The sequence below is a fragment of the Lissotriton helveticus genome, chromosome 4_1 (genome assembly GCF_964261635.1).
Source record: "Lissotriton helveticus chromosome 4_1, aLisHel1.1, whole genome shotgun sequence".
NCBI classification, from domain to species: Eukaryota; Metazoa; Chordata; class Amphibia; order Caudata; family Salamandridae; genus Lissotriton; species Lissotriton helveticus.
This window is the reverse complement of record NC_136063.1, coordinates 511,132,181-511,157,084: the sequence shown is the minus strand read 5'-3', so window position 1 is coordinate 511,157,084 and position 24,904 is coordinate 511,132,181. Positions and strand designations below refer to the sequence as shown.

Below are 24,904 nucleotides of genomic sequence, written 5' to 3'. Positions count from 1 at the left end.
TACCACTCTGCACTCTGCACTACCACTCTGCACTCTGCACTACCACTCTGCACTACCACTCTGCACTACCACTCTGCACTCTGCACTACCACTCTGCACTCTGCACTACCACTCTGCACTACAACTCTGCACTCTGCACTACCACTCTGCACTCTGCACTACCACTCTGCACTCTGCACTACCAATCTGCACTACCACTCTGCACTCTGCACTACCACTCTGCACTACCGCTCTGCACTACCGCTCTGCACTACCGCTCTGCACTCTGCAATACCACTCTGCACTCTGCACTACCAAACTGCACTACCACTCTGCACTACCACTCTGCACTACCACTCTGCCCTACCACTCTGCCCTACCACTCTGCACTCTGCACTACCAATCTGCACTCGCCACCAGACACGGCGGACTCGTGGAAAATTAATGAAGTGACCTAGAGGGTGAGGATGGGATACTCCGCTACCATCGAGTTCGTAGAAGAACAAGATTACATACGAAAAACAAGCAGCACAGAAAGCATCACTTTCGCGATCACAATTGTTTAAACAAGCAGCACAGAAAGCATCACTTTTGCGATCGCAATTGTTTAAACAAGCAGCACAGAAAGAGATCACTTTCGCGATCGCAATTGTTTAAAAAAACGAGATCTGATTCTCTACATTGCTGGCCGGCTGTTCATGCGCGCACACAGAGCTGAAGGGAAAAAAAACACAGCAGTGCACACGCTCCCAGCACCATCTGCCTTCAATTACCGGCACCTCGGACAGCTGGTAATTGAGGATTTATGTATTCTTCTGCGCGTGTCCGAACACTTTATGCAGGAAGTGGACATTGACAAATTCCTAAGTCCTATGGCGTGCTGCCTTACTTAAACACAGCCTTGCCTGGACCAATTACCATGCACATGGCAAAATACCACACGCAAAAAACACGCGCTTTCTGGAATGTGGCAGCCCGGACCCCTTTCAGAATTCTTTTTTTTTCTAATACATAAGAGCTCGGAAACTCCGCCCCCACTTCGTGGTGACGTAGGCCCGAGCCCTAAAAAGGGGCCGCCTTGGTTTCTGGTGCATTGACGCTCCGGCCCTGGCTTCTAAGCAGAGCTTTGGGCACCAGCACTCTTTCTTTCACAAATTAAACACGGAAAAAAGTATCACAGCTGCTCTTGGTCTATTGCAATGTGGGGGTTGGCCGCACATAGCAGGGTGGGAGTAGAACTGGGAATGAATGACCTCTAAGAAAAGAAAGTTTCAAGTTCAACTACCTGACAAAATGCCTAGTAAAATATAGCGGTCATCTGTCCTCAGTCCTGAGACAAACTGATGGCAGTACTGCCAAAAAGATATGTAAGAGTCATAAAACAAACCAAGACAATTTAGGGAGGAACTCATGGAGACACTGAAGAGAAAGAAACCTGCCTGGGAACATCTCCAAGGCTCAAAAGGCTTGAAGTCGTGCATGTGTCTGGATTCTCCAGAGCTAAAAGTACAAAAAGATCATAGAAGAAACCTCACAACAGCCAGCACTAAACAGGCCATGAATCTGCATCATCCACTAGCACATGTGACTAGGGGAATCCTGTTTCCACTGAGGAAAAAATTTCAAGTTACCTACACACCTTCAGTTGATAGTGCACCACAAAAAGTGAGCTCACAAAGTATAATGTCTGAGTGTATTGACTGTCCCATCAGAACTGTCCTTTCCAACTTCTAGAAAATGTGCCTTTGTGGGCTGCCCAGTAGAATTGATTTGATCTGGATTGGTGTTCTGTGACATTTTGCAGTACTGAATGGAGTAGTTTGGTGTACTGTGGTGTGGTGGGTTAGGGTGGGTGGGTAGTATTATGATGCAATAAAGTGTTATGGCACAGAATAGCGTTGTGTCGCTTGGTTAGCTATGGAGTAAAATACTGCAGTATGATAGGTAGGATGGATTGAAGTAAGAAGAAGCTTGGCAGAGTTGATGTTTTGTGTTGAGTCATAGGCTGTCTGAAGTGTTTTGATATATTTTCTTTAGTTTAATATGGCTAGGAGTGTGGTTAGCTGGTACCTTATGGTTTGATGTGGTAAGCTGTGGCATGTTCTGCTGTGGTATTGTGGAAAGTGTGGGGGTATGATGGTATCAGCATGACGTTACTTGCTGAAAGACAATTTGCTGTGGGGAGTGAAGAGGGAGCTGGAGAAAGGCAGGGATGGTCTGGTCTTGGTTTTTCATTTTCGAATCAAAGTTCTGAGAGAGCAATATGTGCTGCTTGTTTTTCATCAATTACAGCATTAGCCTGACATAAATGCATGCAGCTGGGGCTGTTGTAATGACTTCAAGAGCCAAAGTGTTCAGCAATGGCCAGATCAGGTGATTAGTGTGCAGGGGATTAGTGAGGGTAGTGTAACCAATGGAGAGTGAAGCCAGAAGTTGTGGGTGGGCTGCACGCAGGAGAACCCTATGTTAGAACCTTGCTCGTTTTTTTCTTGGTGGAATACCTCATGCAGGAATGCCACGATATGATGACAATGCACCTGGGCCAAATCTAGCATTAGGAGTTCATAAAAACTGAACCTCCAATACCAGGGGCAAAAGGGGAAAGGGGAATGATGAGAAGAAAAAGACTTGTTGGTACTGAAAATTCTTCCCCTCTTCAAATATTCTGCTTCGGCTCAGAGCATTTTCGAAGACTCTCTGTCCACAGCTATTCTTTCCCTGATATACCTAAAATTAAAAAGGATTCGTTTAAGGCACATTGAAAGTTTCCAGCAGATCTGCAGGCCATATTTAGTGTTACTTCACACCAGGATCCTCATAATTAATTATTGCGTTCAGTGGTGATTATCACACCAGTCTTGCACAGAAGTCTTTATCAAATACAAATAGCAGCTTTGCACAAAAAGCTGCCGTAGCCTGTTTACTTCAGCAATTAATCCTGTCCACCCCCTCCCCCCATCCCCTGCCCCCTAGCATTCACCAGGCAGTGCGGCATCAAGACTATGGCCCCCTATACAGCATCCGGGCTTTCCAGGTGGCAGCAGGGGCATTACTGCACTCTTGAGGGATAGCAAAAGGCTAGGAGCCCTGTTCAAGACTCTTGCAGTTATTCTGTAGATGTAGCTTTTCTCTTTTAAATGGATACCTTTTTATTCATTATTATCCATTATTTCAATGCACTGACCGCAAACCCTCGCACACTGCCAACACTTGCAAGACTTGTAGATTCTTGCTTAAAAAAAAGAAATCTTGCAGTGGACATTCTGAAAGCCCAAGACTATCAACAGTCAACTCGTGATGGTTGGGACCTTGGAAACGTCCATTTATCTTTTACTAGAACTGTCCTCAAACACAAACTCTTTCCTCTATTCTAATCCTCGTTTTCTGGTGTCCTGTGGAGTGCAGTTCCTCTGTCTGGCAGCGTGGCATCCATCATACCACCACTGCAGGTAGGCGGGGCAGAGACAATTACAGTCATCAATCAGAGAAGGTTATATGACTCCTTCCTCCTGTCTGTCTTAGGCCCTGTAATCCGTGTACACAACTATTGTCACTCCTTTCATGAACCCTTTGCAATGCTTTGAACCCACATTTAGAACTGCGCTCCTATTGGTTAGCGCTTTCAAGGCTCCTATGTTTATGGTACCGAGAACTAGTATTTAACTTTCCTGGGGTTCTCTTTTGTTCCAAGTTAAAAACAGAATCCCATCGAAAGCACTGAGGAATGAATACGGCCTGTTGAAGGTTAACAGCTTAAGGGAGGTTTAAGAGCTTTTATAGAAGTGTTTGGCAACTGTACATAAAGCGTATTTCCTGTACTGACTCGGATATTGGCATAGGAGCCCTTGTGAACAATTGTGAACGTACAAGTTGGGGAAGAGCATTGGCACTTTGGCTTCTCCACCTAGTTTGGTAATACAATTATTGATACCAAGATGGTTAGCTATAGCGACTATCGGTGCCATGATTGACTACATGTAAGTATGGAAAAAAAAAGGAAAGATTGCAAATTCAGAGCTACCCGAAGGATAAGACAACATTACCAAAATGTGCACTATATAAACATCTGTTATAACAAACGTTAAATATACCTTTGCGGCATGTGCTTGCAATAAAACAACAACAAAAAAGTGAAAGACCTACTGGCTTGCTGGGGCAAATAGGGAAGAACATGGCGGCGGCAAGCTAGCTCGCCGCGGTGCTCCGTGTTGGTCTCCCTGCAGGATCGTCTCCCGCTTTGTGGGGAAGAGTGTACGAACATGAGGATATGAGTGAACGTCTCGGGGATTTGTGAGAGCGCTCTTTTGCTGAATTCCTGGCTTCGGTAGAAATATATCGGATTTCATTACCGTACGGATGGTTGGTTCCGTGCAGGTCAGCCGGCGGAGTGCGGGAGTCCTCTTTCTGTCTCCATGGTGCCTCGGCCTCGGCCGAAGTGAGTGCGGTGTCGGAGACGGAGACGGCTACAGCTACGGAGGTAGCGGGTGTTGTGGGGGGTATCGAGTGGATTCATCCGACGCAGGCAAGTCGGGTTTTAACGAGCTAAGCTCCGGGGTTTGCCTGATCCAGAGTGTTTGTGTAGCGGGGCGGTTGGAGAGTAAAAATAAAACGCACATTAGTTCCACCGCCCATCTAGTGAGCAGCAGCTTAGCCCCACTCTCTCCCCCCTGAGAAAACGCTCAGAATTACCAACTATTCTTATATCCAGCCCGAGGATTTGTGTAGCCGCGCTGGAGCTAAGGAAGGGTAAGAGATTGAGAAATCTGTTTTCTCCTCGAAGTGTTTCAGAGTCAGAGTCAGAGAATCACACTGATGCCGGTACAATCTTAGTCTCTAAAGAAGGACTACAAGGTCAGTCTCAATATTTACAAGACTCCGCTCCCTTTGCTGCAGTGGAGGGGTCTTTTGGGCAGGAATTGGCCAGAAGTCATTGGTAGAGACCACTCCTATTCTACCTGATTTTCCTATTGATACTGTCGATTCCTTTTTTAGAAAGAATACTCCAAGTATCCCTGGCGCATTCAACACTACTGGCAGCTCGCATAATACTCCTAAAGGCGAGCCTAAACGAGGTCGAGGTCGCGGACGTAAAAAGAAAATAGGACTAAATAAAGTCGGTGTTCCAGAAGGGGGAATAGAAGTTGTGAAAGGGGTCAATATATCATCTAAAACGAAATCATCCTCTTTTTTGAACACTGAATTCAAGTCAAAAACTCCAATTGTGAAGAGTAAAACCAAGGGAAGTCCAAAGACTCTAAAACACTACATCCGACAGGCTAAAAAATTACTCCTTCACTTCGCTCCTATTTTAAAGCCATTCCACAGATTTTACATCTTCCTGAAGGCTTAGACGATCAAGGTATGGCATCTACCTCAGAGAGCAATTCTTTATCTTCTTGCCAATCTGCCATATTAGCGGATACATCATTATCTGGGGTGACAGACCAAGCTGAAAAGTGGCCTGGTCAAGTAGTAGAAATAGCTCTAATTACTGATCTAGCAGCAAGCGCACAAGGATCACTAGACCCAGAATTAGAGCGACAGCTAGTGTTGTCCACGCAGCCCTTCCTGCCAGGACAATCTCAGCTCCAGTCTTCATCCATGCAGGAGCTGAGTTTACCTCAAGATCTCATTACAGTTTACTCTGAAGAGGATGAAGAATTAGACTCTACTGAGTTGGGAGGTGCATCTGGGGGTCCAGACGAAGATGACTCTGTTAACCCTGTCCAACTTGACATTAACTCATTATCGGCCCCTTCCTCTTCCTCTCAAGCTCCGATGACGGCAGCCTCTGTGCTGGAGATGTTTTCAGCTCTTACTTTGGAGATAAGGAAAGGATTTGCGGAGTCGACCGCTAATCAACTAGAGTTCAAAAACTATTGTGAAACACTTGACAATAAAATCGAAGGTCTCACTATAAGAACTGGAGTGTTAGAAGAGACGGTTGGTATTCACTCAGTTTATTTGGATCAGGCGAAGGAGGACATTAAGAAACTTACAAAGGAAGATCTGGCTCGCGAGAAGGGGGAACATCCGTATTTTGAATGTTCCGGAAGGATCTGAAGGGTCAGATATTAAACAATACATCGTCTCATTTCTGAAGGAAGCACTGTCTCTAGAATATACCCCCGCAGAATTGTCAGTCGATATTCAGAGGATACATAGAGATCCTTTTAAACTGAATCCACAGAGATCTAAACCACGCAAAATTTTAGTCAATTTTCACACTTATGTTCTAAAGGAACGCATCTTAAATATGGCTTTAAAACAAAAGTCTTTGTCTGGAAAAGGCTTTACTTTTTTGATAAGATCAGACCTTTCCCGAATAACACTCGAAAAGCAATGGGAATTTGGGAGGCGCTTGGATGCCTTCAGAAAATTAGGTGCAACAGCCCAGCTCATGTTTCCGGCAGCCCTTAAAGTGATGCACAACAACAAGATGTATAACATTAGGTCTGTGCAAGCAGCTGATGAGCTACTAATGGATCTGGGCAAAGGGTCCCGCAAGGTTTAATATTAGATGCCCTTTTTCAAAATCCTAACTGCTTAAAAAAGTCTTGCTATTTAATCCTTCATGTTCTCAATTTGAAAATTAAGAGGCAGATGCACCTATATATATACGCACTACATATGCACTACACTAGTTAAAAACCTCATAGTTTCAATTAATTTCTCTTTTTGATTCAAAAATTTTCATTCACTCATCATTAGTCACTTGAATAGTTAGCGGTTAGACTTTCTTGCAGGGGGTTAACCGGTGGGGCACTAGCTACTGGACATTGTTCCGGTTAGATAATGCAAGGGTTCTTCACGGGGGGAGGGGCTCTCACCCTGAGGGGGTGAGTGCGAAGGGGTGGCAAAAAAGTAAAAAAGTCCTCAATAACCTAAATGGTAGCTTTTGGAATGGTAATTCATATTTCACATATAATTGCTGTATGCAATCATTTAACATCATTATAAATATCTTTTTTGGTATAGTACTAATCATTGTGTTCTATTGGTTAGGAGATGAGTCGTGTAGGTTTCCTTTCCTGGAACGTCAATGGCCTCCGCACCAAGCCCCGAGCCAGTAGAATTATGCAATATCTGAAGGACTCGGATGCGCAGGTCATGGTGTTGCAGGAAACTCACCTTACGCATCTTGAACTGTTGGCACTTATTAAGAAGAATAGATGGATTGACTTTACGGTCTCTACCACCCAAGCTTCTCATACATGAGGTGTTGCGATTATTTTTAAAAGGGGAGTTAAAGCTAAGTTAATCTCGCAGGCTGTAGACTCTTCTGGCAGATGGGCCATAGCTTCAGTTCTTATGGCTGACTTTTCAGTTACGATAGTCGGCTATTACGGTCCGAATCAGGATGACCCCTCTTCATTGGAAACAATTTTCTTGCAGTTACTCTCCATTTCTGGGCCTATAATTTTAGCCGGCGACTTTAATATTGTGTTGGACCCCATCTTGGACAAGTCCCCGAATAATCGATCTATGGTTTTGTCTAAAACTAGATCCTTTTTACTAGACGCTATGAGACAGCATGGGTTTGTGGATGTCTGGCGACATAGGTCGGGAAACCAACAGGGGGTTTCCTATAGGAATTTTAAATATCACCATAAGTCAAGGATTGACTATATTTTGATTACTCAAAGACTGGTTGATTCTGTTAAAACAATAGAATATTTTCCTTCGCATCTTTCAGATCATTCTGCGGTTAAATTGGTGTTAGGTTTCTGTAGTATAAAAAACCCGACTACGTGGTCCTTTGATCGCTCTCTCCTCACTAATGAGGAGGATATCTTGTATCTAAAGTCAGAGACTCACAACTATCATTTTGTCTAATAATGGTACTGCCTCTAATAGAATTATCTGGGACTCGTTTAAGGCAACGTTGAGAGGGTTGATTGTTTCCAAAGTTGCCTTTCGGAGGACGAGTTATAACGAAATGATTTCCTCTTTAGAATCAGAGATGGCTCGTGTTCAACATGAGATCGACCTTAATAGTATAGCTTCGAGGTCTATTTTAGATCCTCTCCATAATCAACTGGTGGCTCTGAAGGGAAGTTTGGCCTCAATCCTAAATTTGAGGGTCCAACAGAGATGGGAAGCCAGTAAGTTGGCTCACTTTGAATATAGCGAGGGCGCTGGCAAATTACTGGCTTGGAAGACCAAAGTAGATCAGGTCCGGAACAACATTGCATCTATTAAAGTAGGAAACATCAATCTCTCTTCCGATGATGAAATTAGGAAGGCATTTAGGGAATTCTTCCAGGAAATATATCAAGAGGATAAAGTAATATCGGCTGAGTCTGCTAAAAGTTGGTTGAATAATATTACTCTACCCTCCTTTTCTCTTTCTCAATACTTGGATAAACCCATTACAGAGAGTGAGGTGATATCTGCTATTAAGAGATCTAAGAAGGGGAAGGCGTCAGGACCCGATGGCCTGCCAGCTGAGTTATACAAGATCTTGGACTCAGAGACCGCTCCTTTCCTCACTAAGCTGTTTAATCAAATCAAATACTTTTAGAAGGAATGTCCCCTCCATCATCTTGGGATAACGCCTCTATTACCCTCATTTTAAAACCAGGTAAACCTAAGGAAGAGTGTGGGTCGTATAGGCCAATTTCCATTTTGAATGTGGATTACAAAATCTTTACCACAGTTCTATCTTCAAGACTGGCCGATATCGCACCTTCTGTCCTTCATATGGATCAAAAGGGGTTCTTGAAGGGCAGACAATTATATGAATTGACCTATGATTTAATTGGTGCCATAGATATTGCAACATCCAATAATCTTCCATTGGCGGCCCTTACGCTAGACGCAACCAAGGCTTTCGACAGGGTTAATTGGGTGTACCTGTCGGAGGCCTTGGCCAAGTTTGGTGTCGGGGAAAGTTTCCATAGGGCGATTGGCCTGTTGTACAGTAATCCCTCTGCATCTCTTCTCGTTAACGGTGATCTATCGAGCCCTTTTTCTATCACTAGGGGAACCCGACAGGGGTGCCCGCTCTCCCCCCTGCTTTTCGATTTTTACATTGAGCCTTTTGCACAATATCTAAGGGAGGAGGTTTCCATCAAACCTTTCTATTATCATGGCTGGAAGAAGAAGGTGGCATTATATGCCGACGACGTGCTTATCTTAACATCAGAAGCCGCTATGGCTCTTCCGGCTATCGTGAAACTGGCTCATGCTTTTGGACAAGTGTCTGGTTATGAAATTAACACAGCCAAAACTGAAATGCTTGTTTGGAATGATGAGAACCCTCCAACAGAACTCCAGCCAGGCATCTCAATGCGATATCTAGGTTTGACAATAATCAAAGATATTAATAAAATAGTCCAAGTTAATTTGTCCACAGTATTTAAAGATTGCCGCAAGCTTCTCCAATCCTGGTCACACCTCCCTCTGTCATTAATAGATAGGGTCAATCTTATCAAAATGTCTATTCTTCCAAAAATTTATTTTCTATTTAACACCATTCCTTTATATTTCAATCCAAATATCTTAGCCAAATTTCAATCAAATATCTCATCTTTTATCTGGAAGAATCATCTCCCACGGATCGCCTGGAAAAAACTAAGACGGCGACGTGATAAGGGTGGTTTGGCAGCCCCAGAATTAAAAATGTATGCCTGGGCCTTTCAAATATCTCACTCACGAATGCTATTGAAGGGTCCCGTAGCCTAGGGCGTGGGTCTTATGTATGCAGCTATGTTGGAGGGGGAAAAAATTAACCATTCTAGTTTTCTTTTTAAGTTCGGAAATCCTAAGTTTTTGAAAAAAATTAAACTGAAGACTCTACAAGGTTTTGCTAGAACATGGGCTGAAATTATGAAATCCATAAAAGTAAATTACTTTTGTGAGAAAACTCCACTGTGGGACTTGCCCGAAAATCCTGACTGGCTTGATGACATCTTAGCAATCCGTCTGAGAGAGGCAGGTTTGGAAGTATGGGGTGACCTCTTTTATGAGGGAGATCTATTTTCGTGGGAACATCTGCAAGCCAAGGTAGGCCCTAATTTTTCCCGTTTCAAATATATACAGATTCACAGTTGGACTGTAGCTTATAAAGCATCTCCTGCCAATAAGAATAAGTTTAAACTTGGAGGGCACAGCCCATTTATTTCTGACTTACTAAACAGAGGTCCAGCAAAGAAAGAAATATCTAAATGGTATAATTGTATTCTGGAAGAGTCAGATGGGGACTTTGTTTTGCCAGACTCATTATGGGGTTCTGTTCTGATGGATCTGAATTTACAAAATCTTTGGAAGTCTTCTTTCGAGCTTCTGTGGAGCATTGTCAAGCCGTCCTGGCTTCGCAGAAATCATATTTGTACCCTGAATAATAGGGCGTATTATTCCCCTTTAAGACTTTCTAAATTCAAAGGAGGCCAGTCAGTGTCTTGTACTAAATGTGGTTTGATTGCTGCTTCGGATACACATATGTTTTTTGAATGCCCGGTATTAACCACATTCTGGCAGGATATCAGCAATTCCCTTACAGAATCTTTAGGAAGACCTGTCATAATGGATTTGTCTCTAATAATATTTGGAGTCCTAGAAGGTGTACAATATCCATTCAGATGTCTAGTTTTTTATTCAATCCTGCTTGCAAGAAGAGAGATCTGCAGGAGATGGAAGGACCCTCTACCTCCCTCCTTTAGAGATTGGCAAAACTCAGTATTGCAGACCTCAGTTACAGATCTGGCTAGATCTGGTAATTACAGAAAAAGGGCCTTTTGGCATTTATTCTCATGGCATCAGTGATTTACCCGTGTTTCCCCCCCCCCTCACAGACCCCCCCCTCCCCGAGTCCATTGATTGATCTCCTAAGGTGCTTCTATATTTTGTACCAATGGCTGCTAAAACTACCCCAAGGTTTGCCATAGATTGGCGGATCAGGGACTCAGTGCCTCTGGGAGAGGTGGCCCCCATAAGATTTGTGTCCCTTCCAGTTTTTCAGATAAACTGAGACAGCTATTACCCGCTAATTCCTTTGGTACTTTGTCTATATGGTGGTTATGAGGACAAAAAAAAAAGACCTACTGGGTTTGCCAAAGCTTATTTGAGAATGTATGTTTTGCAATCATCAGAGTAAGATTGCATACATTTTTATGTCTGAAAGAATGTAGGGGCATATTATCAAGAAACGGCGTTACAATTATCGCCGCTTTAATGGCAGAAAAGTGCTGCTAAAGCGTCGATAATAGGCTTGATAATATGCCCTTGTGAATCCCCATAGAAGCCCATGTTCTGGTGTGAACATGATCTTCTATGGGAATTCACTACGGCGTAGTATCAAGCCCATTATCGCCACTTTAGCAGCAGTTTTCTGCCGCTAAAATAATTTTAACGCCGTGCTTGATAATATGCCCCGAAGTTGGCCTTGTCGGAGGTAAAAAAAAAAAGTGTCATTATTTGCACAGACATTCAGACAAAAACTGCTTTTGTGCTAAAGTGTTCACAAAGTCAAGAGTTTGCAAATATGTTGTTTCTTTTATTTATAAAGCGCGCCGTCACCCATGAGGGTGTCGAGTGCTGAGCAGGTGGGCCCATGGTAGGTTGGTTAATTAAAAAGCCAGGCCTTGCAAACTGTTCTAGACGATGCACTCTCCATCCATGTGTATTTGCAAAAGAAAGTGTTTTTTTGTTAATGAAAACACTACGATGCATTCATTAAATGATGCAATTAATTACAGGAGCCCGCTTGTCCTGACAGGCACGGCTGGCAGATCATATCACTAGTAAAGCAGAGTTTTAACAAATGCTGGTTCGGTTTCTCGTATAAATGACGCACGATCTGAGTTCATTGTAAAGCCCGTCTGTTTTTCGGGGGGGGGTATGGATGGGGGTGTCTTGCAGCGTATAATCCCCGGCATCTTCTGAAGGTCCTTCCCGCGCCTCAGGGTGAACAAGCAGCAAGGCGGCATCATTTATCGGTATTGATTTCTCCCAGCTGTGCAGTAACCTGCCCTGTGACTGGCACTGCCCATTAAGGGCCGGCGCGAGGGCTCGGTCCTATCAGGCCGCTGTGCTGTAGTCACAGAAGGCCAGCAGTGGAGCCCGTTCATTCTTCCCAGATGTACTGGGAATAGGGCTGTGTGTTATTTATGTGCTATTACCAGAGACCTCTTTCCATGATTGGTACCCGGTGTCCAATGTACCTCCGCCAGCAACAGCAAACTGCCTGTAAACAACCATTGATAAAACCAATTGCCTTCTTGGCTTTAAAAAGAAAATAAGGTTGTCATGAGTTTCATTGCAGTGCAATCTTTCCTCAGAGCCTGGAGCTAGTCAAGATCCATACCATGGCCGATTCACAAAGCTCCTTTTGGGAGTAGGAGTCGCTCACTCCTGAGGCTGCAGGCACAAGACACATTCCGTGACGGGAGAAAGGCTTTGTGCATCTCAAGTGTGCAGAGAACCCCAGCAGCACAGGCAATGCACATGTAAACTCCAACTTGCTCTTCTCTCATGTACTGGATACAGACGACGGCTCAGCATACAGAGCACGGTTAGGCAAATTTGCACAACCTAAGGTGTGATGCGGATCAATATGGTGTTAAAAAGCCTAATGCTGAGGAATTTGTGGGCAACATTCAACAGTAATGGCAGTACGCCTATAAATCTCCTAGATAAAGAATTTGAAGGAACTGCCCCCCCTCCCCCACTATGTATAGTTGTCTCTGGAAAGCAGTCAATATTTAGCTTATCTCATGTCTCTTAGACTTCATCAATATTACATGGTGCATATCACATCTGCAGCTTTTCTCTGCTTTGTAACACGTTCTTCGTACTTCAGTCCCCCTACTAAATTGATCAGGTCATTTTACTATTATGTTCATGATATTCATTATTAAACAGCGCAACATAGCCCAAATCGCTTCATTTGCTAGTTATGTATGAACCCCCTGGGCTGAGTAGATAAAAATATCTTACATTTGAATAAAATAAAATATGAGATCCTGTTGAACCCTGGTGATCTGGAACAGCATTCCAGATGAAGACGAAGCTAGCACCACCACTCATCCACGTCTGGGAGGAGCTAAAGTACCACGCCTTCGTGTGACACATTACCCTCAAGAGGTAACAGAGCCTTCCTTTCCAGCACTGGGCACTGCTTGAAGAGTGAAAACTCTACCTGAGCCTCAAAGATGTAGTACCATATTTCATCAGTGCTCCTGTGCACCAGTTGCTTTACAACTAAGTTAGCACAATACAAGTACCATTCATGCATGTTTACAAAATATAAATGCATGTAAATGTTTATCTTTACAAATGTTTGTTGCTATTACTCAAAATCTTTCAGTGACTACAGTGTATCACCATATCAATGTTCTGTGGAGTAATCGGTCTGCTGTATTGGAGAGACCATTGCTTGCTAAGTGGTGGATACTTTAGATACATTCTCGAAGTTCTAGAACATAACAACACTGCTATTCCATCGCTGCTGTATGCAGTTGTTTGAACCTCCTGTTATGATGCTTGCCTTGACTGCAGGGCTAGATTTGCAACTGTGCGTGTAGCTTTGAAAGGAGATCAGCTCTTAAAAAAAGCAGGACAGATCTATGCAAACCAACCATAGTAGATCCCAATGCAACACTACCCGTCTCTAAATCCCTCAGAGTTCGCATTGTTTGTGTGGTAACATTTTTCTTGGATTTATATATTTTGTGGAAAATAATGATGATGATTAATGATAATTATGATGGTCCAATAAGCAAATGTTGAATTAACATGATTGCAGTAGAAACAAGTTAAGTATGGTAAATAGAAGTGTGATTAATAATGTAATTTAATTGTGCCACATTTTTACAAAATCACCGTCATATTGGATAATATCTATGCTGCACTGATACTGATTTGAATGTCACCCCTGTTCTTGTCCACCTCCCATTGCGTTCTCCTGAGCATCTTCTGTCCCCGCAAGTTCTGCAGAAGCGAAAACAAACGAGTGTCATGAATTTTTACTGTGCTGTATGCTTGTGTTGATAACGAACTGTTGCTAACTACCAATGACATGGCCCTTCCGCTGTAGTTCTGTTGCTGGTTCCAGTCTAATTCACTGGTATGAAGCTTCATTGACTAAATAATGCATATTATTATGGACATCTCCGGATAGCAATAAAACAGGAGATGCTCGATAATTTCTTGAAGTGCGTTAGTACTTATGAACTTAACAGCCACATTTAATCCTCTGATTTGTCTAAAACTGGTTAATTATTTTTGATCATGCCACAATGTGATTGTGTTTTTCTAATTTGTTATGCAAGAATTGTGTAATAGAACCCCTTGGTTTTGGGGGTGACCCAAATTACTTTTTCTCTACTAGGGATGCTGCCCAATTCTTTCCTCATTTAGGAGTTGGAGTATTTCAGATTCTTGACTACTCCATATAACTTTGAATTTGAGTCTTCATGGCATTTATTCTGTACTGCTTGATTCTGAATTTTTTGTAATAAAACCCTTTCAGTTTCTCTGATCTAACTCAGTTATTGAGTGGTCCTGGTTAATTGTAATTATTACTCTGCTAAAACTGATGTTGGGGAGGGTGTCTTTTAGTGTAAGATCACCATGGAACAGCACAGTCTAAGGTAAAATTTGTGGTGATCTGAATTTTCTGGTTCCTTGAATATTGGAGTACCATTCTACTTCCACATTGGCATACCACTAATTAATTTTGAATCTCAAGATTTGGGGGTGTCTGGAATGCATGTCCTCTCTTGGGTGCCTTAGGGCCAAACTAGTTTAAGTATTCAAGATTGGGAGTGGGTTTCTGAAGGAGCAGCTTCACAATGCAGTTTTCTAGACAGTTGTCAGCTCAGTAGACCTTAACCCCTTGTCATGAGCCACGGTTCCCGTGTGCTCATGACGGGCTCAGCTCGTCATGAGCCGTGGAACGCTCGCACGCTGGGCTAATTCCCCTGCTGTGCTGAACGTTCCACGAAAACGGGTGCACAGGAGCACTGTGCCTCATGACGAGCTGAGCTCGTCATGAGCACGGGGGCGCTGTGCGCGCCCCCCCTCCCCCCAGCACAGAGGGAATAACCCCAGCATGCAAGGGGTTAAAGAATAACAGAGTGGTCAAGTATTTAATTTGATCAAAGGCTAACCATTTTAGAATTCTTGAGGACATGGACCATGAAATGAGCAAGGGTAATTCTTGGAAAGGACTAGGAAAGGACCCATCTCTGGAATTAGCTAGAAACAATTTGTACAGATCCTCCCTGTGGAGAGAACAACTTTCTACACACAATGGGACAAGGAGTGAAATCATCTTCAATGTCTCATCTAATCTTTTGACATTTTTAAAAATTAAGATGGTAGATAGTGTCTTGAACATTGGGTAGAACAGATGCGCAAGTATTTAACACTTAGAGAATCATGAACATATTTGGAAATTTAGGGGAACTTAATAATGTGATCAGACTTAAGATTTTTTGGCCAGCTGGATTTGTGCTCTGTAATGTAAGAGTTTTGCGTGATAAAACGTTTTTTAATCAAGGGAACACTTTTCTTCCAACACCTTTCAGCCTGATGAGATTTTAAATTGACTTTTGTTAATTTAGAAGAGAGAACCATCTGGCGTTTGTACTTCTATTTGACCTTGCAGCAAACTAATGCTGTTTGCAGGTTGTATACCATTGCAGGTCAGCATGCTCTTTTGGAGATATACCTGAACTGCTACTATGTGCAGTTATTACCCCATCCACTCAGTTTTGTAGATGTATGTCAGGTGTGTTGCATTAGCAGAAATCAAAAGCACAAGGCTAACATCCAAAGTCCGAAGCTCAAATAATTGCAAAAGTTACTCCAGGAAATGTGGATGTCAGGGATAGTAGTATTGGCAGTGGTTGCCTTGACGGTTCTGGAGGCTTTTGCTGGGCCATGTACAAAAACTAGGAACAGTGTATGGCCAAGTAGTAGGTTCTCTGAAATTTGAGGCACATTCTGGGCAGTCATCCATGTGATTATGAATGGCCATTAAGAGTCCACAGATGGTGGACGTTGGCCAAAGTCGTATGAAAATGGTTAAAGAGAGGAAGAGCACAAGGTCAGAATAGAAAGTGAAGAAAGGCATTGGACCATTAACAACCTGGCATGCTAGCCTGCAGTAAAGTTGTTGTCGAGAAAATACACGTTTTTTCTTGTAAAAATAGTCTAAACTACATAGAACGAGGTTAAAAGAACCACAATGTTTCTATTCTGCAGTGCAGTTGCCAGAGGCGGTATTGGCACAGGGCCTCACTGAGGGTTGCGGACACTCTCGCCATGCCCATGCCATAGAGATTTCTAAAATGAGTCAATTGTTGGAGTTATTCCAGCAGGAGTGTGTTTGTGTTGGCACGTGAGTGTGTGTATCTGTGTGAAAGTGCATGTGCTTTCATTCTTAAAAAAATAAAATCCTGGATTGCAAAAACGCTACAACCACCTCTCCCTGAAAGGACTTTCTACACGTTTCTTCATAATGTTCAAACCGATCATCAAATATGGAATGACTTTTGGAGTTATGCAATTAGTCTGTGAATATACCTTAGAAAGTACTAAATTACATACACTATGCAACAATAATATTCAATTCTTAGATTTGTTTTTATTTGTAAGTTTTCTCTGCTCTTATTCAACTTCTCACTCGCATCCTAACAACTGTTGTAATTTTCCTGCAGTTATTAATGCGGCTCTTAAGTGGCTCAAAATGAATAGCTAACTCAATGCTTGCTTTTAATAAGATACTTTTATTGTTTTTTGGCACAATTCAATGTTATAGAAGTATTAGCTGCAAGGACAATGTTAGTATAGCACTCTCCCTTAATCCATGTGTGAAGAGACCCTCTACAAATTAGATTTAAACTATTACCAAACTGGACCTGTGCCTTAAAAGCCCCCTCTTATGAGACACTACCACTTGAGAAATCACAGGACAGAGGCAGCTTCTTGCTGCAATAGTTCCGCGTCTACTGTTTCCTGATTGTCTGAAGACTCCTGTCAGCGACATGTAATATCTGATGTCCAGGGTATTGATCCTGCGGATTCTCTCAACCGTGTGCGCCTGGGCAGAAGGCGAAGGGTGAAAGGGAGCGTAATAAGACAAATGAAGTGTCACTCACTGCTGCATGAGAAAGAATTGCTGCATCTTACCTGGATTATTGGTTCCACTGGCAGCTACGCGGTCCTTTTCACTGTGGCAACTGAAAAATAAATAAAGCGTTGGTTCAGGAAAGAGCGGGTACAAATTGGTTTACTCACACTTCACTGTCATGCGGGGCATTTTAATTAAAAACATATAAAGTAACCGTGCACACAGTATTCATAAATAAATGTGCCACCTGCTCGCTGTGTGTGACAGTATGCTCAGAGTCAGACTGTATAAGGCCACAGAACAAATCAGCCTAATGAGGCCACAAAAAGAGGGAATTTTAGAAGTCAAATTGGGAACCAATGCTATGTGCTATTGAGGATCAGAACAGCAAGACATTCTGGCGACTGGTGAATTCTGAAACCCCCTCATCACCATCGTCCCTTGAGGCACAGATAAGTGAGGAAGACTGGTATACCTTTATTTACTCATTGAATAGTGGTGGAGATTCTGAGAATTGGTCTGCCATCTGTTATCTTCTAGAAAAACCCTAGGAAGTGGGGCCTAATTCTGGGTGGGTTTTTAAAATGGGTAACATATGCTTGCTCCCTCCCAGATTAATTGAAGGGAGCCATAGTGAAAGTCATTCATAAAAAATGCAAAATAGACCAGACCACTAACTATCGCTTGATCTCCCTGCAAGATATTGCGTCCAAACTTTTTACTCACACACTGTTGAAGCTTCTAGTTGCCCGGGATTCAGACACTGGACTGATGCCCATGGAGCAAGGAGGTTTTAGACCTGTGGGGAAGCGCAAAGAGGTATATGGAGGCGGTAGGTGGCCTTTGCTGCTCGTTGACTTCCAAAGCAGCATGACAGAGTGGACAGAGTCTAGCTTTGGCAAAAATTCCACCAGTAACTATATCTGGGGCCCTGTTAGGTCTTCTGTTGAAGCTTCATGGAGATAATACAGTCAGGTCGACCTGGATGGGTTAGGAAGCCTGTCAAGGAAAATCCCGGTAGAGAATGGCTCATGTCAGGGGTGTGTTTTAGCACCTCTGCTGTTTAGTCTGTTTATTGCGGACCTCCTCCAGATTTTAAGTGCCACACTTTTTTTCACCAAAGATTGGGGGCAGGCATATCAACTGCCTTATGTATGTGGATGATCTGGTGGTGATAGATCTCACGCCTTTTGGGCTTCAGCAAAAACTGAATACACTTAACTTGGTCTTGAAAATAAACTAACAATCAATGTTGACAAGACAAAAGCATTGTTTTTCACAAAAAGAAAAAGGAAATTTACTTGGTCATTAGGGAATACGCCGCTGAAGCAGGTCCGAGAGTATAAGTATCGGGGTATGATCTTTTCAGATGATCTGTGTTGGGATACACATGGCCTACTGGGGGCTTATATAATCAAGAGATGTGAATGGCTTGAAAGGTTTTGATCGTAGACACAGCAGCTATACCTATATGCCATTAAGTAAAGTCATACAGGGCAAACTTATTCCCCATGCTCTATATGGAGTGGAGGTGCTGGCAATGGATAGACAAATCTCTTGGGAAGTCTTTGAAAGTATCTTCCTGAATTTGCTTCTTCATCTACCTAAAAATATGATGACCCAAGCTGTAAGGAGGGAGCTAAGAACTGTTGCCTGGAGTGCTCTCACAGTAGCATGTGCCTTGTGTTTTTATTTTTGGATTAAATATAAAGTCCCCGGTGATAACCTATCAGTGCTAATTTTAACTGAGGTAATGCCAATCTTCCCCAGTAAGAGGAACATTGTGACAGCAATGTTGAAGCGCCTGGTAGTCCCAGACATGCGTCTTGAGGCAGGCGAAGCAATAGAAATTAGTCAAACAAAGTGTACCCTCGGTGGATGTGCTGTTGAAACTAGCTGGAGGGAGGACCTTCATTATTTCAAGAACAAGAGCTCAGTTACTCCCTTCCTCATTTCTCAAAAGAGCATTGACCTTTTCCTGTATCTATATAAAATCCCAGATACATTTCTGCTAAATCCTATGGCTGAGGATTGGAATCGACCCATGATGGCGGATGCTAGGGCTAAATTTAAAAATAGCCAGTAACCATGGTCAGTGTCCTTGCAAACGGGGTAGAAAGTACCTAGTTAGACACCTATTGATGAACTGTTTATTCTTTCTCAAGGAAAGAAAGATTATCTGACTTGCTTTAAAAAAAATATGGGATACGGTCGAGAGAAATGGGTCTAAACTAGATATGCGGCCTCAGGTTTCAGGATATAGCAACTGCCATTGGTCAAAACCTGCACAAAATCATAACATCTTATGCTAGACTCTCTACCGCTTAGTGTTTTAGAACGAGGTTAGTACTCTCCTCAGGTCGGTAGTGGCATGTTCTTAGCAGGGTGTCTGACGTTGATCATATTGAGTGGATTCCCTGATTAGGAAACTGGTCTTGAGATAGGAAATCTGGAATTGCTATGGAGGTTGCCTGAATGGGACCCTTGGGTGTACAATAACTTGGCCTTACACACTACACTTTAGAATTTTTTAGACAGCAAGATGAGTTGCACGCCGCTGGTTAATCTATCATTTTTTAAATATTTTAATATGTGTGTGATAAAGGGCTGCTGACCTTCTATTGAGTTTTAGTGGGAAGAAATGTTAAATTGTATACTGCTTTGTACTGAGCATAGGCCAATGATACGCATTGGTGGAATTGATTTATTAAGTGTTATGTATTACAGATCTTATGATATTTGTAATTGTGTATGTCAATAAATTGGGCAATGTGCAATATGTCTGTAAGAATTTATTTTTGGGAAATAAAGACTTTTGACTTGACTGCAGAAGTACATAGAACAATCCCGTCGTTACTCTTCCTTACATTTCCCCTCTATATACTTTTGGCCCATATCGCTCATCTTACTTTCCTCAAACTTTATTTATTGTGTTCCCAATGTACATTTACTCAGTCCCTTGCACAATTTCGTGGTTAAATCTTTTTATTTTTACATTTCCTCATCTGAACTTGTCCCACTTTCGAGTAAACAAACTTTTAAATGCTTAAAAGAGTAAAGTGCTCAATATTTTCTCCAACATTTATCGAACAGACATTTCTTTCAAGATTTTCAATCATTTTTGGTCAAATGTATTTCATACAATCCTTGCTCAATTCACTAACAAGGGTTCTATGTGTTTTTCATATTACATACAGTGCAGGCGAGCTTGTCTAACATTATTATTGTTTGAGTGTTTGAAATGAATGCAAAGCGTGATACAATACAGGGCCTAGAAAGCAGGATAACTTGTCACTTGTGCAACTAATAAATGTGTGCTGGTGTTGCCATGTTTTTCTGAATTCACACTACAACTTCCAAAAGTTCAAAGTTCAAAAAGTACTTTATTCGGTTAATAGATAATAACCATAAAAGCAACAACATGAAATTTCATTTACACAGAAATATAAAAGGAAACAATTAAAGTTCATCCAGACCAACTGATTTCCGCAATTTAAAAACAAGTCTAAAAAATTCTGAGACTACTGCAACAACTAAAACTGTGTCCATTCTTTGCAACTCTAAAAATGCAGGGCGACATCTATTTAAATTCATTTCTTTGAGGATTGGGATAATAAGTTTCCTACGCGGTAAAGTATAAAATTTACAAAAAAATAAAACATGGATGTCAGATTGGCACGAGGATTCATCACATGGACACATAGGCAGAACATGTGACCACGAATTTATTTCCAGTCTGTGGGGCACATACACTTAATAAGCGCAAAAGCTGAAATATTGCTACAAATGAAGATGACCATATGTGTTCCATCTTGTCGGAAGAAAATAAGTAGTAAGCTTCCTCATATATTCTGAACCAGAGCACTGCTGAAATATCCTTTGTAATACAGGAGAAGAGCATAATCCAACCTCTCACACAAAGAAAGCTATGTACAATACTGGGTGAAGGTGCAGGATTGGACACATGAGCCAATTGCTGGAGACGATGCTGAATTATGGAGTTCTGACTTCTGGCTTGAAGGTGGGGCACATGACAATTTGGCTGGCCGTCTTGGGCCGGCTAAACAGTCATGCGCACTTTCATTGCTCTCCATAGGATGTATTGTACTGCCTGGGTTGGAAAACATGCCCAAGCTCCCTGTCCGAGTACCGAACTACGGCGCTCAAACCAGTCATGACGCTGATGACAGTAGCGTTGGGATTGGCTTAGGGGAGCCTGGGTGCTTCATGTTCACACAGAAGGAAGAGAATGGAGGAGAGGCGGTGACCAGCCAGCTGGTAAGTGAATTTTTTTATTTTTAACCTTCCCATCTCCCCCACCCCCGTTTGCCTCACTACTGCTGCCCGGAAGCAGCCGCCACTGTTAGGTACCTGACAGTTGTCTTGATCGAAGAAAAGGTCACAGTTATTGGCTTTGGCCATCTACGAGGTGTGACTCCAATAGCTTAGGGGAAACACGACAAAAGAACTATACACACTTAAATTAAGTAGGTGTATGATCAACTACTAGACGAACCAAAATTGTCAAAATGAGTGTATAAATGTGCAAGCATGCACACACACCTCTTTATACATTCAGACATGAAGCCTGATGCAGTGCAAATTATCTTATGGTGTCCATCTTGCTGCCTACTCCCAGAAATCCATATATGTATTCGGAGTATGGATGCATTTTGATATATTCTCAACTGAACTATACATTAAAATACATATACATTGCATACCATTAATTAAGTGATATATTAACACTTGTTATTTGCAACACTTCAAAAAAACAAAACTAAGGTTTTAAAGGATAAATAAAAAAATCAGGTTGAAATTATTATAATGACTGTTTCCGAGATCGAAAGAATGAAAACTAAAATTAACATAGATATGACAAATTTCGCACATATAATAGGATGCTTTCAATTTTTAGGATAGAGTCCTTCGCTATAGGAAAACACAAGTTAACACCAACCTACACTTATCAGAGACATGGAGAAGAATTAAAGCGCATCTACAGTCTCCAAGGGTGGGGCGGGGGTGTTGTCTGGAGATTATGCTGGTCACACTCTGAACAACTAATGAGATTTCCTTCTCTTGCAGAACAGCTTGATTCTATAGCATTAAACAGATTCTGAAACTATAATCACAGGCTGTCTGCTCTATCTAAACTGTGCAAGAAAATACATCAAATATAATAGGGCTGGCTCTTGCACTTCAAGTAGGCAGCTGAATGCTTAGCCCCTTTGTGGATTATTATTATAATCGTGTGCTGGCAGAGACACTGGGCAGGTGCTTGTTCTGGTCTGCGATGGCTCATCTGCCATTTAAATGTAACTGAAATTTGTATTTTAAAATAAAGTCTTAAATTCTGACTGCACCAATGTGGCCTAAACGTGTTTCTAAGGTGCAGTTCTAACAGTGGCACTAAATTATACTACAATTAGAAGGTCTACAACAAGGCACAGATATGGGGTGGAGATCTACCCATGCAGCCAGTGAGAGTAACAAGCATTGGCAATGCAGACATGCTTGGATTTTAATTTATGTTGTATGTAATAATGGTTACTTTGCTTGAAAAAGCTGTGGAATGAGATTGATCATATGTTGTATGTGTATGCAATTGTAAACATCTTAGAATTGTAATACATTCATATACTTATTCTTATGTTATAAAGGTTAGGCATGGTATGCATGGTAGATATGTTAAGTAGGCAGGTATAATATCTTAAGTTTGGTAACTGGTATGGTCTGTAGGCAAGCTATGATAGGTATATTATCTTAGGTACAGTAGATTAGGAACGGCAGATTTGCAATAGTAGGCAGGTATTTTACATTCTTTTTTTTTTTATTTGTACAGTACTGCCCACCATTATTATGGCATCACATCATATTCTTTTTTCTGGGCACCCTTTCGGATTACCTGTGAACATCAATCAAACTTTAGAAATTACTGATTGAAAGTGTATGTTGTTTGGGCTTAGCAGAGAGTGCGTTCAGCGTTTTAGAAATTGTCTGTGGGAGTTCATTTGGTAGGTATGTAGATACGGTATAATAGGTAGTAATAGTATAGCGGTAAGGCATGATAGGTAAGGTCGATAGGTATGACAGTTTAGGTATGGACGTTTAGGTTGGTAGGTAGTGTTAGACTTGGCATCCTTGGTGTGGTTCTTCCCTTACATATTGCCTTCAATCCTCCTTTTTTTCTGACTTTGTTTTACTGCTTTAGGACTCTGCACACTTTACCACTGCCAACCAGTGCTAAAGTGCTTGTGCTCTCTCTTTAAAACATGGTAGAAATAGCTTACACCCAATTGGCCTATTTAATTTACTTGTAAGTCCCTAGTAAAGTGGTAGTACATGTGGCCAGGGCCTGTAAATTAAATATTACTAGTGGGCCACAGCACTGCTTGTGTAACCCACTTAGGTAGCCCTTTAAACATGTCTCAGGCCTGCCATTGCAGCCTGAGTGTGTGCAGTTTTAAACTGCCATTTCGACCTGGCAAAATAAACCTTCAGCCAGGCCCAAACCTTCCTTTTTAATATAAATGTCACTTCTAGAGTAGGCCCTGAACAGCCCAAAGTGCAGGGTGCGGTGTACTTGAAATGTAGGACTTGTGCTATTAATTTTTACATGTCCTAGTAATGAAAAACTCCTAAAGTTGTTTATCACTACATCTCCTATACTATAACACTGTAGTTACCTTATTACATCTAATAAGCTGTAACTTCAAATTAGGAGCACACAGGCAGATCGAGTTTGGTGTTTAAAGAATTGTAAATCAAATCCTCCTTTAATGGCAAAAGTCAGATTTTATATCATAATTCTGAAAATACCACTTTTTTGGCATTTTCTTTTCCTAACCATTCGGGGCCTGCAGCCTGATCTTGGGTCACATGACTGGGTGTAGATGGAAGTTAGTCTTTGTGTATTGCTCCCAGGCAGTGAGACCAAAGGGGGAATAGGTGTTGGCAGCATGGGCCACTCTGAGTTAACGAAGAGGGGGAACTGTCACTTTCCACACTTGCACATCACAAAGATCCTGCCTGAGCACTCTCACAAAGTTTTTGTCACTAGTGCTTTGTGACCCCAGACAAACTGGATCCAGACAGGGAGGAAGGGGATGTCTGACGCCTTGGATTGGGGAGGAGGGGACCTCTAGAAGCAGATATAAAGGTTGGACCCTTAGACCCAACTCTTCAGTACACTTCTGGACCTGTAGACTCCGCCAGGAAGAAGGACTGCTGTACTGCTGAAGGGACTTCACAACACACAGAAACTGTAGTCGGTTGGACAGGTGTAATTATATTTAGTAAGTACATACTCTAGGAACTTCTCTGTCTAACTATGCTATCTAACTACTTGAAATCAAGGCAATTTCAAGAATTGGACGAGGAAGGCTCACTCACGCAATGTATGTAAAGTAACGTACCCAGGCAAGCAATATAAAGACTGGCACAATTCAATTGGCAAACAGAGCGAGATTAATGATGAAACACTGAATTAGCATGAAAAGTACATTTTAATAAATTTCATAAAAAGTGTCGAAGTAAATCATTGACATATTGATAAAACATGATAAAAACAGTTCCATTAACAAATATATATTGTTTATACAGTAAGGTGATATAGTGAGGAGATGGTTTCCTGTCTACGCGTTTCGACACGCTGAAGGTGTCTTCCTCAGGACACTACCATCATGATGCTGTTTTGCGATCTTTATACTGAGCCGGAACAGCGTGGTTTTTAAGATCAAGGCCCCTGTTGTTGCGTTTCAAATAAGGGAACTTTGCCAGAAAGTAAATAGCCGGCTGTATTTCAGGATGTATAATATATCGGGGCAGTAGTACTATTCCGTT

At 42.0% G+C, this 24,904-nt stretch overlaps 1 protein-coding gene across 1 annotated transcript in view; it reads right to left on the bottom strand.

The window, feature by feature from the left end:
• Positions 1-24,904, bottom strand: part of PAG1 (phosphoprotein membrane anchor with glycosphingolipid microdomains 1) — a 518,307-nt gene that overhangs the window by 157,698 nt on the left and 335,705 nt on the right. Inside the window, exon 5 of the mRNA XM_078687109.1 lies at positions 17,119-17,168. The gene's annotated coding sequence lies outside the window, so the exon portion shown is untranslated. The remainder of the gene's footprint in view (positions 1-17,118; positions 17,169-24,904) is intronic.